Raw genomic sequence first — 12,693 nt, forward strand, 5'->3', positions numbered from 1 at the left:
TGAAGACAAGCATGATCTGGCTTAACAGTTTTTGTAAGAATATGCAACTATGATTCGACAATCCAGATAGTCAAAACTGCGCGAATGTTATCCGACAAAGTTTGTTTACATGAAAGTTTTTTGTCGCCTTATAGTTTTTATTTTCTTGTCGCTGTTTCCACAAAGGATACTGAAAAAAATAACTTCAAAAAATTGGAAACTCCCTATGATAACTGATGAAACGTCAAACAGCGAAGATGAACGATTTTTATTCTGTTTTAGTTTCTTATATATATATATATATATATATATATATATATATATATATATATATATATATGTATATATATATATATATATATGTATATATATATATATATATATATATATATATATATATATATATATATATATATATATATATATATACAGTGTTGCTTGTCTTAACTAGCAGCTCATGCTGATACGGTACCTGAGCTATCTTTCTCAGTTAGCTGACAGCAAATTAACGAAATAAATTCAAAATTTTAAAAAAAAAATTCTTTGGGACTATGAGGCAGATTATGAATCGAATTACCGCGTCTTTGTGAATTGATATAACTCATGAACCAATATAACAGGCATATAACTTGCACTAGCGGGCTTTTGATTCCAATTTTTGCAATCCATTCAGGCGTATTGGGAGCATGATTCGATTATGCGGTTCTATGATTTATTATAGCGCTCATGTGATTCAAAATAGCGCTACAAAAGTATGGTCCAGACCGTGTAATTAACATCTGGAAAGGTACCTCCCTCCAGACAATAATTGTCGATTCATATTGCGACCAAATCACCCCGGGCCACATCCTACTCACTCGAAGTGGTTAATGTTAGTTTCAGCCACCGCCAGCGCAAGTCCGATATTAATCCCCAGTCATCTAGTAGAATTTTGGAAATTTTTGCATCAAATCCCGGACTGAACTGCTAGTCAAGATCAGTACTGGGCCTGTCTAAATGCAAGTCTACAAGCATATATCAGTACTGTACACGTCTAAAAACATGTCTGCAAGTCTGACAAGTCTTTGCAAAGACTTGGATTACACTTGCAAGTTGATTCCCAAGCAAAAACCAAGTTTTTAAAAATTTTCGAGTGGAAATTTTTTGAAATAAAAAAGTTTCGCGACGTGCAACAATTTTTGCATTACTTTTTAGGCACTTTCTCGGGGCCCCTGAAAATTGATGCACACTGATGCCAACTTATTCCAACTGATGCCAAATGATGGCAGGGGACGCGGAAAGGTCAAATTGGTCCGTTTTCAGGTGTTTCTGAGCTGTTTTCAGCCGTTTTTCAGCAATTTCGAGCCGAATTTTAGCCGAAAATTGACATTTCTTGATTTTTCAGATTTGATGAGCATTCCTATCATGTCAAAGATTCCTATCCGAGGGAAGATTCTGAACTGTTAGGGTCCCCTTGCTTCTTTTTTTTAGACGTGCTACTAAGTCTTGGCCAAGACTTGCATACTGACAAGTGTAAAAAGTGACATGATCATAGCTCTGAATCAGTACTGATATAAGACTTGCAATTTGAAGCGCCCAGTACCGATATTGACTTGCCGTTCAGTCTGGGATATACTTACTGCTAACGATGCGAGTGGAGAGAACCCCAAAATGCTTTCAAGTCGCAACAGGTTTGCTACAATCAAGGCAATCCCTAGCAAGCAGTTAAAACCTACATCCCTCAATGAAATATTTATTCAACACGATCCGCCTCAAGATCTCAAGACTACGCCCTCAAACATTGAAATCATAATCTTTGGCAAAGAAAAGCCCATAGTTGATTCATTCGGATAAATTTGACACGCCGGGATGTGGAGTACGAGATTATCTTCATTGTCGCAACCAAAAATTGTCAACTATTATTATAAAGTTGACGAATTTATATTAACATACTCTGGCGTCTTTTGAGTTTTTTGTTTTTTTTTTTATGACGGTAATAGTGATAAATAAATCTTGAGTCCTGTAGCCTAATCCTTAATTCCTAATTTTCACCTACCTGTTCTAAGGCCCTGTAATGCTTTGACGGAGTCATCATCCATTGCGGGAACCCAATACCGAGACGGTTGCACTTCTTTCCCAAATATCCGACATTTCTTCAATCACCAACCCAATAAGTTTTAGCTGTTTCTCATTACTGAGAAGCGGTTAGATGATATTGAGTTTCATGGATTGAGTTGTATCATTGCTCTTTGCACCCCAGGGTTAGCAAAAAAAAAGTTGATTAACAAATAGGGGCGTTTTCCAAATGACCCAAATTAAAGTGGAAAACTTTTTCGTACTGCATGTTTCGCCATGTTGCTGTTTCTCTCCAGGGGAGAAATTTGACTGGACCTTAGCAGATTTAGTAGCGAGGGTACAGTTAGGCAAAAACCCGAAGCCACATGCTGCATATACTTAAACTTGAAACTGAAAGGTTGCTGAGAGTGGTTAGACAATGCAGTGTCTTTTCTCGGAAGTGATTGTCAGTTCATTTTATTAATAAATCATAAAAAACGGGGCGATAGTTTGATCGGCCATATTTCTGTAGATGTCAAATATTATATTTTATTGTTCCATTTTTTCAAAAATGAGGAAATATATATGCCAGGCTGGCTTCTTTTTCTTCAGTCAAAATTTCGCGAACCGTAGAGTAAAAAGCAAACACCATTTTAAAGCCCTCGGTATTAAGCTTTGATTTATATAAGAAGTTATCACAAATTTGAAAAAGGGGTAATCTCTAAGATTCCAAGGTAGCATTGAAAAGGAAAACAAAAAAAACTTCGCTCGGGGACACAAAAACAGGGAACGCAAAAAACTGAAGAACAATTTTTTTCTTCTCTGTATCGAAAAAATTTTCTGGCAAATCAAAGTTTTAAGAAAATTCTAATCTCTTTAATTAGCAAAAATCATCTTTAAAGTTGTGAAAATAAAAGCAGATAAGTGTATTGTCTTCTAAATTCTAGAGTTGCTTTTGCAAAAAATTTTTCTGTGTTAAACAGAATTAACTAGCTACTTATTTTCGACCACTTTGGGGACCTAAATAAGCCAGTATCATGAAACGAAGCAAACATCAAATCACTCAAAAACATTACTCAGATGTAAAGAAAGATGGAAATCTTTTCGTAACTTTTTCATTTGTAACCTTTAAATTGTGAGAGCATATCGTTCAAAATTTCTATACTAGGAAAATGAACTACAATTGAATTTGAGAGTTGTAGAGTGTTTTGACCAGTATCATGAAACGAATATCGAATCACTCAAAAACATTACTCAGATGTAAAGATGAAAACCTTTCGGCAAGTTTTTTATTTGTACCCTTTAAAATGTGAGAGGATATCGTTCAAAAATTTCGATACTAGAAAAATGAATTACAATTGATTATGAGAGTTGCAGCTTGTTTTAACCGCCAGCAAAATTCAATACAGATATAATAAAATTTATGTTAAATTTATAAAATTTTAATTTTATATCTGTATTTTGAAAATGCACTCCAAATTGATCTTTTCCATACTTTGAGCGGTTTTGTAAACTAAACCCCAATAGAATTTTGTGCTGTGAAATTCTCATACGAAGAACGATCTTTTTTTGAAAGTAGACAAAAGAATTTTTTATTCATTTCAGTTCTCAAAATCTAATAAACATTCCTATTTCCTTAAAAATACTCTTACTTAAAACAGATTAATAGCCGAAACAAAAATCTAACTGATGAGCAAAATTTTTCAGCGCTATCAAATATTAACCTTTCATGATAGCTGTTAACGTTTTTTTTAGATGTTGAAATAAGTTAGATGCGAATTGCAAAAAGTGTCAGAAAATTCCAATATGAGAAATTTTATTTAACATTTGCTACAAAACGCGCCTTTTATTTATTTCAAATCAAAGTCTTGTTTTCTTAATCTAGCTTTGATTATTTGACCGATTATTCTTATGAAACATCGATGAAGCAACAGTGACAGTTTCATAATTACTGATATAAAGATCTCCAAAACATCTCAAGTAAATTCCCAGAAAAACTTAGTTTGTGACATGAATGAAATGTGCGAAGACTTGACTAAAGATCAGATGCCACAAAATCTCAAAAAAGTTTCTGTTTTTGTCTCGAGAATTGTAATTGTGTTTTTGTGCGTCTTTGTACGAGCTTGTGTAGGCTTACTTATGTGTGAGCTTGTTTGAAATGTAATGTATGCGTGTGTAAGAAGGAGAGGGAGAAAAAGATTAAGTCAGAGAGAGTTACTTCATTTAAATGTTAGCCAGAAATAGAGGCAGAGAGCAGATAACGTCAGATATCTTGAAAAGTTAGATGAACTACTTATCATTTGCTACCATCAAATTTTGCGTTCAGATATTCCAGCAGCCAGAAATTTTTGTTTTTAGTTTTGTCTGCTAACACGTCAACGACATTTTTAAAAAATAAATATCCCAATATGTTCATGAAACATCAAAAAGGCAAAAAATTTCGGAAGGCTTCCAAAATTTCATTTTAATGTTAGTGTGAATTTCGCAAATACTGACAATTGCCTCTAGAATTCAGAACAAAACCTAGGGGATCGTTGATGAAATTCGAGTAAAGATCGGACACCAAAAATAAAATTGTTTGTTTTCTTGTTCTTGTGTTTGTTTTTGTTTGTGCGCATGTGCTTGTGTTGGTGTATGTATCTGTGTGAGTGTGTAATGCTTGTGGAAGGTGTTTGTAATAGTGATAGAAAAAGAAAACTATTTTGAAAGAGTTGATGTCCTTAAGTGTTACTTCAATTAGAGGCAGAGGGTATACCCTAAAACTTTGAAAAGTACTTTATATTTATTTTCTACAAGTAGGGTTTTAAATAAGTAGAAAGATAAAACTGTTTGTCGTTAAGTCTCATTGAAGACATATCTCTGAGTATTTAAAGTGTTACTCGTCCCAATAATACTCGTCCCACTTTGTCAATGTGCTAAATTGTGCTATACTTATCTTTCTGAAAGTGGTGAAGACTTTTTTGTTTTGTGTGCCAACAAAGACGGCATATTTTTTGGTTCAAAAACTATGAGCAATTTTCTCTAATGCATATAGTTTACGGATACCCACAAGGTTTTTTTTCTGAAAGTTGAAATGAAATTTGTTTTTGAAAGCTGTTTTCGCAGTCTTGAGAGGTATGTTGGAACATTTTGGGCTATGCACAGACTCGCACGAGCCGTCCACTTACTATAGTCGTCCCTGTGATCAGACAAAAGTGCGTTTGAAACTTCGCTCTGATCGGACAAAAGTGCGTTCGAAACGTCGCTCGATCAGAATATTGTGCGTTCGAAACGTCCTCTGATCAGAATGGTGTGCGCTCGAAATTTTCTCTGATCAGACTGGTGTGCGCTCGAAACTTCCTCTGATCAGACCGTCCCAGACCGAAGTGACCTCTGATCAGACAAGTTCCATACAATTGTCCAGACTGAAGGGCGCTCAAAGCCTTTTCCAGACCATGTAATTCGAGCGCACGGGGAACATGTGTGCGCTCGAAGATCGTCTGATCAGGGGCCACTTCGGTCGGGCCACCTCGACCTGGGTATATAATAAAATTATACTAATACAGCCAATCAACTGACCAGATTTAACTACCCACTGCTTTTCATTTATGCCAGCCCTAAAACTCACGCTTTATGGAAGCTATTTATTCTGCTGGCAACGCATGTCTTTTTTGAGTAGAACAAAAAGATCAGCGATGAGCACTGAATTTGATTCAATACGAATTTATCAGAAGTAGATTAGGTTTGTAATTATAAAGTAAACAAACTAAAACTAAATATTTTCTTTTGTTGTTTAGCATACGAGTTTGAATTGGCATGTTATCATCTCCCTCTCAATTCTCGCCACTTTCTTCTTCATGATCAATCTGTCTACCTAAATGGGTCGGCCAACAGCAAAATAATCGCTACTCGGGCCGCGGTTTCACCCTTAATCCACCCCTAATTATCTGGGATTAGAATGTAATGCTGATTCAACTCCTATATATTGGAGAAAAGTGTGTTAGAGTGTAATTTCAAAAAGTTACACTGTATTTACGCTCTTTTGCAAAGAGTGTAATTTAGGGTGAACTGATAAAAAATTACACTTTTATAGAATTACCATTATAAATGAAACGTTAAATTGTTGCAGCAGTTGCCGCAAGGGTTAATGCAAAAAGCGGAAGTAATATGTTGGACATAGGGAAAGTCGGGGTAGCGATCCTCACTACCTCCTTCCACCTTTATTCTTTAAAGTTGCACTCATGTAATTACACTTTTCCACCGTTAATTAAGCGGAGAAATAGGGGGGTAGTTTTTACACTCCTTACACTCGTTTCCCCGTTATTTTTGGGGAAAATCTTCGGCCCGGGTGCGTGAAGACGGTAGCTGATATGAATAACGAAACGAAACAAATAAAGTTAAAGTGAGAAACAAAAAAACGTTTGAAGGAAAGTTTATAGTTTTCCAAAAAAACAATGCCAAGGGTAGGGGCGGGGAGTCTTGCGTAGCTGGCTTGTGTGCAAGTGGGTTGAAAGTTGAAAGGATATCAACATAAACTCTTTATTTAAACCCTTCATGTGTTTACTGGCTGTGAACTGCGACTACTGATATGTGCACAACAGCTGAGTTCTTGGTCTCATAACTTTTAAGCTTACCTAGTTCGAGGCGGCCACACCGAAGTGAACTCTTAACAGAGGAGTTTTGAGCGCATACATGTTCCCGGTGCGCTCGAATTACATGGTCTGGAAAAAGCTTCGAGCACACTTTATAAACGGTTTTATTGTTCTACTTGTCTCTTACTTTCATTAATGGCAAGTCTCATCGGCCCTAAAATCCAGCATTATTTTTTCACATTGATTTTGTCGAGCGATATGTGAAAATTTGAAAGTTTTCCATCTCTTTCTCATTTGGTAGACAATTAAATATGAACGTGGATGCGCGGGGTCGGAACATTATATGGGAGCGCATATTACCGAGCCTCCTTGTCTATATAAGAATCCACTAACACAGAATCAAGCATTCCATGCAGCGCGTTCATCTTCAGCATGGAAATACTCGCTTCGGGATTTTAACCTGGGTGATATCTGGACACGTTTATAGCTGAGAAAAATTAATTCTTCTCATTGAAAAATCTTATTGTTCTATTTATTGTCAAGTATGTTCGTGTAGTACTTTCGTTATTGAAGATCTGCAGAGATCATCCATGCATATGGTCTGGGACAATATTTCGAGCGCACTCTAGTCTGGACAATGTTCTGGAACTAGTCCGGACAATGTTCTGGAACTTGTCTGGACAATGTTCTGGAACTTGTCTGATCAGGGGTCTCTTCGGTCTGGAACTCGTCTGATCAGAGGCGGCATCGAGCGCACAATGATCTTCGAAGGCACACTCGTCTGATCAGAGGTCACCTCAGTCTGGGACGGTTTGGTCACAGGCGATTTCGAGCGTGACCTCAATCTGGGTAGGGATGTACTTGGGATAAAAATGTTAAGACAGTTAAATTGCTTCAAAATTGGAGTTATTCTTCATTTTTGTCCTCGCAAGCTAATTCTTTATAAGCTATGAGACCAGTCAGCTTTCTCCAAGGTAGAATTTTGTAGTTTCATCGTTATAAGGCTTCTAGCTATTGAGTGCCAAAATTTCTATCAAAATTAAAAGTTTTTTGAAGAAAAGTGAGTTCGTCTGACAGTTAATTATAGACTGTTGTCCCCGTTGCTCTCTCAAAACTGTACACAAAAGATATTTGATGTGCGCAATAATTAATTTTTTTTCCAAGTAATGAATGTAAAATTCCATTGAAAATTAGCATTAAAACAAACAAGTAATATCGGTTTTTAAATCAAAGAATTGAAGCTAAAGATTATCCCAGAATAATTAATTACAATGCAGAGAATTAATGATCACAATCAACTTTTATCCTTTTATTCAAACTTAAGATTAGATTTAATTTACAGCATCTGGAGGAATCCCGACAACACTAAGTCCGAGTAAATTAAACCTAATGAGAAAGGTCGAACTGTTTTGCACCTGTTTTCAACACACTTTTTACCTAAGCAAGTTGAAATCACGTGTCAACTACCTCTCGCATAACATCACTAAAATAGTTAAAGAACCTCTGATGTTCCGAATTGCAAATCTCTCGCTGAGCGTTTTTCTTGTGCCCAAGGGTACTCAACTTTATCGATCCTTTATCAGCAAAACGTAATGTGTCGTTCCTTTTAGAACGTTTTGACCTAACGCATAAGTGTAATAATGGGCGTAGAGGGTCAGTCACAAGATGCAGTTTATCTTATTTGAATATTTGCTCGGAATTGCGTTTCAACTCGGTTTGATAATTTCAGAGTATGGCACAATTCATTATTCTTATTCAGCAGTCTGTTTGCAAGTTTTTGCATGCTGTTTTTTACTCTCTCCAAGTACGGGCACGCATCCAATTGAACACATGGGTACCTTTGCATCCCTCTTAGGATGGATCAATGTTTAGTTTTAATCAAAATTTTTACCTTTCCGAATGGTCATAAAAGTAAAATAAAAAAATTCACTCAGCTCTTTTGGCCCCTTTTTCCTAGCAAAATAGTTTCAATGTTTATAATCTGGGATTGAAAGATAATTTATCTGAATTCTTTAACATTAAACATTTTCTTGGTGACACTGGTAAAAGTATTGTTTCTTTTATGGAAGCACAGAAAAAAATTAATTACTATATTTTCTTTGTTTGTTTTAAAAGGGCAAAAAGAACGGTTTTTCTCAATGGATGTGCAATTATCACAGGAGTCTCCAGTTGGAAAATTGAAAGCTTGTTTTTGAAACATTTAGGGACCCCAAAACGGTAGCAGAGAGTGATAGATCGATATTTCATGCTCGATAACTGAATTAGAGGAAAAGCCTTTTCTTGTTTGCTCAATGATTTAGTCAAGATCAAATTCACCTAATCATTATACCTTATTTTTTATTAGCTTTCATTCAGCTACTAACATAAAACAGCAATGGATTTCTCTTTATATCAAGCTATTCATCGTCGTAGAACAAATCTACAAGTTGTCATTTTTAACCGATGGAAAAAACACTATTTGAATTAATTAGGCAGTTGGTTCAATAAATCAAAACGGATTCTCATTTTAAAAAAAGTGGACGCAAAGTTTTGAATTCCAGGAATGCAAATTACATCGGGATCACGAGCATGTTCAAGCAGTTAGGCTCAAAATGGCTCGTTAAACAATATTACGAAGTTCAGGGAACCCCGATCATCAGTAGTATGTAACTGTGATTTTTGCAGCGATCAGATCATTCATCGGCGTTTTACCGGCGTTTTGGTTCAAGCTAATTACACTTGATAGAATTTGTAACGATTTAAGCCCAGTTATTAGCACAAGGCTGTTACTGGAAAGCAATTGCTTCAAGAACACCTCGTTAGATCCTACAGCGTTTATCCCTCAAACCGGGGACACGATTGATCCCGATTTTAATTGCGTATGCGCTGCACTTAGCACATTTTTGACCGGGAGCCCGAAAAAAAGGGAAAAATGAAGAGCTCAATCGTTTTTACGGCAAAAAGTCTCTCACCTCCACTTATTCAGGTTGGTGGACGCTGCCCCTTTTACTAATGGACCAGATGGTCAAAATTTTGTTGCAACAAGAGATTTGAGAATGCTAGCTCGAGCTTTTGGAACTGAAATTTACTTGTTCTTCGACACCGATGAGTTACACCAAGCCCACTGGGATTGCTGAACTGAAAACAAAACGAGCCAAGATAGAGGAGGACATTAATTAAAGGCTGACTTGAGTGGTGGAACAATACATTGTTTCATTGTTGCTCGTGTTAAGCCAAAAAAGGAGGGGTAAGTTGTTCACTTTTGATAACATAATTGATGAAATCAACCTAGCACACAAATGGCAATGGATTAAATTGAATTTAAGCTAGCATTTACTCAGCAAGGTTTTCCTCATTTTGCAATTTCTTTACCTTAACAAGCAATTTTTGTTCGCATTTTCCGTCTTTGTACAAGTCGCTATCAGAAATTTGTTGTTGATGTTTTGGCGTTGGTTTTGTTGCGGTTGTTGTTCGTTCTGTTGCTGTTGTTGTTCGTTTTGTGGCTGTCGTTGTATTGTAGCGATAGACTTCTTTCCCTTGGTAGATTTGCTGCTTCTTGTTTCTTTCTTCGTTTTTTGTCTTGGACACCCGAAAATGTTCAACCCTTGGCGTTTCTCAAGCCACCGGAGGAAGCTTAACTATTGCGCTCCCAATTCGCGCTTTGACGATTTTGATATTCATGATGCAAGCAATCAATTAACTTTTAAAGCTTGACAAACAAATTCGAATAAGGGAATTTGTTGCAAGGCCAACAATGAAAATTAACTAAGTTCAATTTAAACGTAAAAAATATTGACAACAAATTAATTTCTTTGTTGTTGTTTTGGTGTGCTAAGCTTTAATGTGAATGACCTCTTTGTTTCAAACTCAAATTAACTTGGTCTTATTTGCCTTGCCCAAAATTGCGCAACAATTTTGGGTGCATCTTGTCAGGTGTTATTTTGTATTGCAAAACACCGATGTTGGTATTGTTGGACATTTACGTGCTAATTTGGTCTTGTCTTTGTCATAACAACGGATTTCAGTCCTATATGTTTGTTCCATCAGCCCTAGTGTTAGCGCAAAACTCTGTATTTGAGACCTGTCAAAAATCGGTCCTAATTGTTTTGCCCGAGAAACTTCTGGGAGTGAAAGATGAGATTGTGATTGACGAATGTGTGGAATGTGTGAACGAACGAAGGAAACCACGCATAAAACTCCTAAGGTCGATTTTGTTTCAAACATTATCAAACTGTGGGAGGGCACCAGTTAGAAAAAATCAAAAAATCAGGCTCCGTGTTTTTTTCATAATAATTGTTTAAGAACGTACGCAAATACCACATTTCTGAAGAACAAATTGTATGCATTCGCTCAACTTGGCAACTTTAGGCAAACCAGTAACCATACTTTTATTGCGTAGTTATTAGAAAACAAATTAATCTTGGTTTTCATTTCAATCTGTCAAAACTCTTTCTCGTCATCTCGTTCTTCTAATCAATTACTCTTTCAGAAGTTAGTTATACCATTTGCAACCTTTTGTTGCTATTTTATTGTGTGTTAAGCCTCAGGCAGCGATGTAAATGGATTTTGGAGGTCAGTCGCAGAGCAAATTAACGCTGAATCTTTCGAAAGATATTTTTATTCTTGGATGGCCTCTACTCTGTTGATGTCTCAATTGACACTGCCTAGTCTTTTTTTCAGATTAAAATCAATTAATTGAAAAATAATATGTCCAGGAAATATCCTGCAGAAAAGATTTGATTTGTATGCGATTTAAACGTCCGCGCTGGTACTTGTAACATTTAATGTGCGTAGCACGTCGTAACTACTGAGCTATTTGGGCATTGTGATAATTACCTACAAGCTAGTTTAAGTATATATAGCTTAAATGCTGCTTTAGTACTTAGAAGTCCGAAGCTACAAAAGTATGATATTATACTGCTCAGTCGTCATTTTGGGCTTTAATTTTTTTCAGACTTCGCAGGATAAGTTTTGCTGGGAGAACTCAATGTCTTCAAACTTATTATAATAAAGATAAGCGGCGCATGTAAAAGCTTAAAATACTCTTGATATGGCATTTTTGAGAACTGAATTCGGTTTTAGCCATTCAATTATAGTGATTCAGCGCTGAAATGCTCTGAGACTCAAGAGCGAGAGTGCAGTGACAATCGTTATTACTCGCGTAAATAAAAACCACGCTCTCCAAAAACCTTGTGGGGTTGTTTCCATGCAGGACAGCCTCCAGAATCGAAAACTGCATAATTTTTTAGATTTTTAAACGCTGACGCATCGTTCCGGGTTCGTATCGACCACATCAAAGAAAATAAGACTTGGGCGTGTCAATTGTTTTCTGACATTAAATTTGATTTTTAATCACACGTAAAATTTTCACACAGAAAAAAAATTTTGTAAGAAAACGCGAAAACCAGAATTATCTGTTAAACAAACTCATTGTCAATTGTAACTGTACTTCAATTTCTATTTATATCAAATAACCAATTTTGCTGCTGTCATGTGTCTTGATAGTTGTGTTCACTATGACTTAATAATGGTACAGCAGACTCTGTAGAGAAAACACGAGGTTTTCGGATGTTACAAATCAAATAAATCAATGCAAAGAAAGTGGTATTTTTGGTAAAATCAAATGAATACATGGCACAACATCTACTTTTGATAGATTGCACTTTTTCTAGCTGAACTGTAGCCGTTGAAAAAGCAAGTTGTCTTATATAAATAGTCAAACTGTACTTTTGCAATTCTTACTCCTCTTCAAAACAAAGCAAGCTTTATAAGAGACCAATTCTACTCTCTTTTGTCTTTTTCAAAAGAACTCAAGTAATTACCTTTTAGATCTACTGGTCGAATTGGATCTGACGTGTCCTCAGCCTGGATGAAATTCCGTCATTTTTTTTAAAAAAAAATTTAATCTCTAAAAAGTTTCTGATTGCGCTGAGATTTTTGCTGCGATACGCTGTAGGCGCTAAAATACGCTGAACTGGCTAAATTTTAGAATTCAGCTTATTTCATCGCACTTCTTACAATATTTCACCACTTATCACCGCATAACTACGAAAAACTTGATTTTTTTTTGAAAGTTTAACTAATTTCATCTCATTCCTTGCTTAACTTTCAGAAGGTTCCTCAACCCCGG

Source organism: Convolutriloba macropyga, chromosome 12, assembly GCF_964194025.1.
Source record: "Convolutriloba macropyga chromosome 12, txConMacr16.3, whole genome shotgun sequence".
Classification (NCBI taxonomy): Eukaryota; Metazoa; Xenacoelomorpha; order Acoela; family Convolutidae; genus Convolutriloba; species Convolutriloba macropyga.